This window comes from Microtus pennsylvanicus, chromosome 3, assembly GCF_037038515.1.
Source record: "Microtus pennsylvanicus isolate mMicPen1 chromosome 3, mMicPen1.hap1, whole genome shotgun sequence".
In the NCBI taxonomy this organism is placed as follows: Eukaryota; Metazoa; Chordata; class Mammalia; order Rodentia; family Cricetidae; genus Microtus; species Microtus pennsylvanicus.
This window is the reverse complement of record NC_134581.1, coordinates 142,983,915-142,991,052: the sequence shown is the minus strand read 5'-3', so window position 1 is coordinate 142,991,052 and position 7,138 is coordinate 142,983,915. Positions and strand designations below refer to the sequence as shown.

The 7,138-nt window shown below is 51.5% G+C and overlaps 1 pseudogene; it reads right to left on the bottom strand.

Annotated features, from left to right (window-relative positions):
• Positions 1–638: 638 nt before the first annotated feature.
• On the bottom strand, positions 639–1,232 carry LOC142847377 (large ribosomal subunit protein eL20 pseudogene; annotated as a pseudogene).
• Positions 1,233–7,138: the final 5,906 nt, after the last annotated feature.

Sequence of the window (7,138 nt, the reverse complement as noted above, 5' to 3'; positions counted from 1 at the left end):
GTTGGGTTCCATAGCAACACAAGAGCGTGTGAGAGGAGGGGTAAAGGTGGGTGCCAGAGCCGGTGGGTGCTGCAGCCAGGCACTGGAGAAGAAGAATGGTCCAGCAGGCCTGATGGAGTAGTTAGTCAGGGGAGAGAGAGAGCTGAAGAGCGAGCAGAGGGAGGTGGCAAGGCAGTGGGAAGTAAAGGAGTGGAAGTATCTGTCTGCTGAGGTCAGGAAGGTGTGGATTCCTTAGCAGGGTCCTGAGCAGTGGCTGAAGGAACAGGGGTAGGAGCTGCAGGGATGGGTAGGAGCTGAAGGAACAGGGGTAGAGGCTGGTGGAACGGGGGTAGGAGTTGAAGGAATGGGAGTAGCTACCCACTGAGGTTGAAAAGGCGGGGTTCATTAGCTGGGTCCAGAGCAGAAGTGGAGGGTTCTTCCAATTCAGATGGCATAGCCAGGAACATGCGAGCAGGTGAACAACTTGCAAGGACAGAGGGCTTAGGCTTAGAGCTTAGAGAGTAAAAGGTTTGGATGTAGGGAAACTCCTTCCATTTGCCTGTGTGTTGACAGTAGTTAGAAAGTTCTCATAGTATATTGGGATCAAAGGTGCCGTTAGGCAGCCACTTTAAATTGTTACCTAAATTGTATTGGGACCGTTTTTTTTTTTTGAACTCTGAAGTTTTATTCAGTGGGTCTCTGGGTCTAGAAGAAGGTGTTAAGCCTCTTGGTAGTGAAGCGAGGCTTGTGCTGGCGCCGCAGAACACGGTGGGGCAGCGGGAACTTGATCTTGGAGTCATGGAACTGCTTGACAGCCGGCCTGCGACATTTGCCGGCAGCGATCTCTTCCACCTTCATGATCTGAACGGAGTGTGCACGGGCACGATGCCGGGCACCCATGTCTCGGTAGCACTGTGTGACAGCCCCAGCAGTGGTCAGGTCGCGGTACTCGCGGTACATGTTGTGTGTCCCACTGCGGGAGTCATAGCGCAGCCAGATGCCGAAGTTCTTCACGCGCAGGGGGGACTTCTCGAATACCTGCCCACAGTACACGATCTCCCCGGATGACTTCATCTTCTTCAGCTGTGACACGAAGTACCAGAAGCGGGACTTAGCCACCACATGGTTGGGGGCGAAGATGCGCATTCGGTACAGCGGTGGTGTGTGGCACTTCGGGGTGGGCAAGCAGCGCCCCACCACCTTGTACTCCCGGAGTGTGCCCGAGGCCTTCATGGCGGTCCGTCCTCGTACGCCGCCAGTCATAAAAGGAAGTTGGGGCCATTTTTTTGAACAAAGATGGACAAGTGTGGAATCTGTAAGTAGGGCTTTAAGGCCTGGGTTTTAGGGCCCCTAAAAGGCATCCCAGGCAGAAGGCTGGATTGATGGGCTTGGATGGCTTGCTACCCATAGCTGAAACCGTGAAAACCCATGAAGATGGCGACATCACAAGGCCTATAGGGAGACGTATCCCCTCTATAGGTGGGGTATAAATTGGTGGTGAACACCGCAGGACTTGTAGGAGAGTGTCCTCTGTCTACAGGTGGGGTGCTAAAGCCTGACTGGATCTGGTTGGGGCGACTTGTAAGCTAGAGAGGCCAGAGGCCACTCTGAGTGGCCTTTCATGGTGGGGGAAAAGAAAAAGAAAAGAAAAAGACAAAAAGAGAAAGAAGAATCTGAGGGACTCTGGGTTCCCAGTCTCAGGAGGACTGACCCCAGGTTGTCCAAACACAATTTTAGCTTAGGGAAGCAATCCAGAGATGAATATAAGCAAAGGGCTCAACCGTGGCCATAAAGACCGTGGTTGGGGCTGTCCCCTCATTTCTAGGAACACCAGATTCTTTCCGGGAGCTCAACAGTCAATTCCTTGGGTTCAGAGAAACACTTAAGCTGACCAGAATGGGGGAAACTCACCAATTGAAGCCGGTGTGCGTAGAAATCGTGCTCAGGCAAATGGAACACGTGGTTGTTGTGGAAAAAATACCTGGTTCCGGATCCTGACACCAGGAGAGGAGCTCGGAGCTGGGGAGCCTCCTGAGTCTCACAGCACCAATGGAATTACATGGCACAAGTGAGAAGGAAACACGGAACACGCAACAAACCTGCTTAGGAGTTTATTAGAGGGGGTGTGTACAGGCCTGGGGAAGTCAGTGTGCAGAGAGAGAGAGAGGAAGATGGTGCGTCCAGCTTTAAAAAGCTGTCTAGCGCATGCGCCCAGGGGGTTGATGTGGCTATGTCATATGCAGATGACCGGCTCAAGCATGTGTGCAAGGGCTTAGCTGAGTCATAAGTGGTTGATGTAATCCACGCCGCACATGGTTCACACAGGACCCTTTCACATCCCTGGGGTCCATTAGGCACTTCTGCCTGAGGGCTTGTCTGCACATTTGAACCCTAGAACCCGGAAGTCTCAGTCTTATGTGGCTGAAATCTTTACAATAATGATGCTTTTATTTGCCTTCTGTAAGCAGGAGGCACTCCATGAAGCCTGAGACAAAATTCATTTAGCCCATTATTGGGTTGTCAGCTACCAGGACAATGTTTGTCATGAGTAAATATTCTGGTTGCAACCAGTGGTGAAGCGCTACTTTGATGAAAAGAGATTTGGCAGGACCCTAAATGATGACAGTCGAGTCATGCTCTGACCCTCAATGCTGCCACACTGGGAGATGTCACAGATGTAGGCTATAGAGAAAGTGGTGACCCTGGGAGTTGAACAGTGTTTCTGGCCTTGTCAGACTCCTTGTCTGATGGTGGTAGAATCTCTGAGGGAAGTGGTGATAATGGGGAGAATTGGACATCAGTGGTGGTCCTGTCATTGAGGAGAATTCGATAGGTACCGGGACTGCTTATCAAGGCTGGGTGTTCTCAAATTGCTGAGATCTTCACGGCATTGGGATCCTGACAAGGAAGGCTGGCTGGCTTCTGGGGAGGATCCTTGAAGTAATTGCCTGATGGGCATGTGATTGTAGTGACTGAGGTGTTGATGGAAATAGGCTCAGACTTCCAGGGATGGAGAGTCCGAGATCCACAGCTCTGGGGGATCCAGTAGACTTTGAACTCTGATGTCACGGTTTCCCATCTCTGCCAGGTTGGAGACCAGAATGGTTCATGTTTTCTTCCCAGTGGAGCCAAAGGAAAGAGCTCAAAGTTCTAGGCACAGAAACAGAGTAAAATCTCCCTGGTCCTCAGAATCTCCTTCTGCATCCTGTTGTAGTAATATGGAATCGGCGGGGCTGCGTCCCCAACACCCCAGCCGCCTGCCCGGCTAGCTTATGCCCCGAAATAATTACATGGACACTGTTGTTAATTAAATCTCTGATCTCTGGGGTCCCCCCGCCCGGCAGCAAACTCCGGCGGGTCACAGCAGTGCCGGGTGCCAGCTCTAGGGTCCCGAGCAAGCAGCTACAGCTTCTCACCAGCGGGAGGGCACACACGCGGCGGGTCCCCCCGCCCGGCAGCAAATTCCGGCGGGTCCCGGCGGTGGCGGCGGTGGCGGTGGCGGCGGGTCAGACATATGAACACAGGAAATAGCCATATAAGAATTTATTAACAAGGAGAGAAAGAAATAAAGGGAAAGAGAGAGAGAGAGAGGGAGGGAGAGAGAGAGAGAGAGAGAGAGAGAGAGAGAGAGAGAGAGAGAGAGAGAGAGAAAGAGAGAGAAGGGGGAGAGAGAGAGAGGGGAGGCAAAAGCCCCATGTGAGAGGAAAAGCAGAAAGAGAGCGATGTCAGGGCGGGGTCAGGAGTTAAAAGGAGTGGGCGTGGCTGGGGCAGGGACCAAAGGAACAACATTCCCACATCTTGCTTTTAATAAAAAGCAAATTATCATATCATCTGCGAAGAGGTCCCCAGTTAGTTCCCTGGGCAGCTGAGGATAGGGAACCTGAAATGACCCTACCCTAGAGCAATACTGACGAATATATTGCATATCATCCTAGAACTCGCATCTGGCGATGGATGGAGATAGAGACAGAGACCCACACTGGAGCACTGGACTGAGCTCCCAAGGTCCCAATGAGGAGCAGAAAGAGTGAGAACATGAGCAAAGATGTCGGGACCACGAGGAGTGCACCCACCCACTGAGACAGTGGAAATGATCTACTGGGAGCTCACCAAGGCCAGCTGGACTGTTACCAGAAAAAGCATGGGATAAAACTGGACTCTCGGAACATGGCGAACAATGAGGGCTGATGAGACGCCAAGGACATTGGCACGCAGTTTTGATCCTACGCAATGTGCTGGCTTGGTGGGAGCCTAGCCAGTCTGGATGTTCACCTTCCTAGATATGGATGGAGGGGGGAGGACCTAGGACTTACCACAGGGCAGGGAACCCTGACAGCTCTTTGGACTGGAAAGGGAAGGGGAGAGGAGTGGGGGGAAGGGGAGAGGGGTGGGAGGAGGGGGAGAAGAGTGGGAGGAGGGGGAGAAGAGTGGGAGGAGGGGGAGGGAAATGGGAGGCTGGTGGGAGGAGGTGGAAATTTGTTTTTTTTTTCTTTTCTCTATCCTCCTTTTATCAATAAAAAATAAAAATAAAAAAAAATAAAAAGCAAATTAGACACTCCAGTTTGAAGGAATTGGGGCGGCGAATTCTCAAGACTGCTTCCTGCTGATTGTGGGCGTCGTCTTTGGGGGGGCGCGAGAGAAGGCTGGGTGCTGGGAACATCCTGGCATAGCTGGTCTCTTTGCTTTTGACCGATGTTTGTGGCATGGAACTGGTATCTCTTATCCTGTTTAAGGTATTGGCAGAACAAAGTTAAGTTAAGGGGAAAAAAAAATTTTAGGACCAGGGGATTGAGGGGGTATCTGACCTGTTTAAGATGGATTCTTTAATTCGGCTCCCTGGAACTCATGAGAACTCCTTGGATTTGTGAAAACAGAAGTTTTAGACATATAATGACTGTAGCATAAGAGATAAATTTGGTTTGATATTTGTTTGGTGAGGTCACCTTGCAAAACCTCTCAGCTGTCAAACTGTCAGAGATCTTTGAGAAGGATAAGATTTTACTTGAGTTACTGATTAGAAAATAACAGAGAACTTACTTGGTTGGCACCCAGAGCTACTCTTTTTGGGTCCTCCATGGTCGCTGAAGGTTGCACTTGAACTTTGTTGTTTAGTGCAGGGCCTGCCAGGCTCCAGAATATCCTGTGGGCTAAGAAATCTGTAGGAAGACAGGCCTACCTTGACCTGAGCAGCTAGGCTGTCGATTCCAGTGATTCCGTCCACGTCTAGAGGTCTTTACTTCAGATGAAAGGCAGGTTTGCCCAATGGTCAGCGCTCTGCAGTTGAAGGACGTTGTTCTGCGCATGTCTGTCTTTTGTCTTCTTTGGAGGGAGCAGAGAGCTGCTGCCAGGAGCCAACCTGTCTCTTTTTTATTGTTGTGAAAAGTTTTTTTTAAAAATTAAATACTTAAATATCACATTCCCCAGATCTCTGAGCAGTTGAGGGCTGTTTATCAGGTATAACTATAGTATAGAATTCGTTTGGAAAGTTGGGTCTGAGCTTGACCACACTGGCTCTCAACAGGTAAGATTTACATTTGTAAAAAGGCAGATAGAGGGAAAAAACTGCTTGTAATTAGTGGCAGAACTGAAAATGGTAGAGAACAGCTTAAGAGACTTAAAGGTACATAGCAGTTTAAAATATATGTATTATTATGTATAGGAAGAGTGTACAGGAATTGGGCAAGTGGACAACTCTGATGGGCCCTATCAGAGACATGCCATTGCTCAAAACACATGTAACAGAGTTAACAGGAGAATTTTAGTGAAAACCGGGTGAGAGGGAAGGGTAAGACTGGGAGTAAAACCGGGAGAGTGTGGTCACGTGGTCTGGCCCTCAGCCAAGAGGGCGGAAAAAGTCACCTGACCCATCTGGCCTTTAGCCAAGATGGCGACTGCCACGTGTTGTCTGCTCTGTTGGTGAGCCGCCATGCCATAACAAAAAGCCGCAGAGGGGAGGGGCAAAAGGGGGAAAGGTGCAGGCGACATGGGAGAAAGGTGCAGGCGAGTAAACCTTGGGAGGAGGAGGAATGTGTGAGCCAATCGCTATTGCTCGACTGGGCGGAGCGAGAGCGAGTGGCCCCTCCAGGAGCGGTGGGGGGGGTATGGAGTTTGAGGTCAGAGCCCATAGCTGAAGCGCAGCTCACCCGCAAAAAAGGTACCCCAAAAAGTACCGCGAACACAGCAAGGCCAAGAACTTGGGCGTCCCCGAGGTTCTTGGGGCGTGCTAAGGCTTAATTGACCCGAACCCAACAACCGTACGGGGGAGAAAGAAACCCCGGCTGGGAGGAGACAATTAAGCTCTTTAGGGCGTACGGCCCGGAGGCACCGCACCGTAGCGGGCCGGAGACAGGAAAGTTTAGAAAAAAAAGAGAAAAGTGCCGAGAGCACCGAACTCCCGGTTGCGGGTGACGCAGGCCTAAGCCAAGGGCAAGAAGCAAGGGGGGGGGGGTGGGAAAGGAGGTTGGCGACCCAGTCCAGGACGCACCAAAGAAAGCCGGCCAGACAGTCTCTGAGCGCCCCGGGGGAAGGGAAGCCAACTTAGGTTAACTCACGGATGAGGATGAGGTGAATGGCCATGGTAAACAGTTAGAAGTGAGTGCTGGCAGTCGGTTCAGGCACCAATTGTTGTTAATTAAATCTCTGGGGTCCCCCCGCCCGGCAGCAAACTCCGGCGGGTCACAGCAGTGCCGGGCGCCAGCTCTAGGGTCCCGAGCAAGCGGCTACAGCTTCTCACCAGCGGGAGGGCACACACGCGGCGGGTCCCCCCGCCTGGCAGCAAATTCCGGCGGGTCCCGGCGGTGGTGGCGGTGGCGGTGGCGGCGGGTCAGACATATAAACACAGGAAATAGCCATATAAGAATTTATTAACAAGGAGAGAAAGAAATAAAGGGAAAGAGAGAGAGAGAGAGGGAGGGAGAGAGAGAGAGAGAGAGAGAGAGAGAAAGAGAGAGAAGGGGGAGAGAGAGAGAGGGGAGGCAAAAGCCCCGTGTGAGAGGAAAAGCAGAAAGAGAGCGATGTCAGGGCGGGGTCAGGAGTTAAAAGGAGTGGGCGTGGCTGGGGCAGGGACCAAAGGAACAACAGACACTGTATTCATTTAAACACTGCTTGGCTCATTTCTACCTAGCATCTTCTAGGCTAACTCTCCCACCTGGACTAGCCC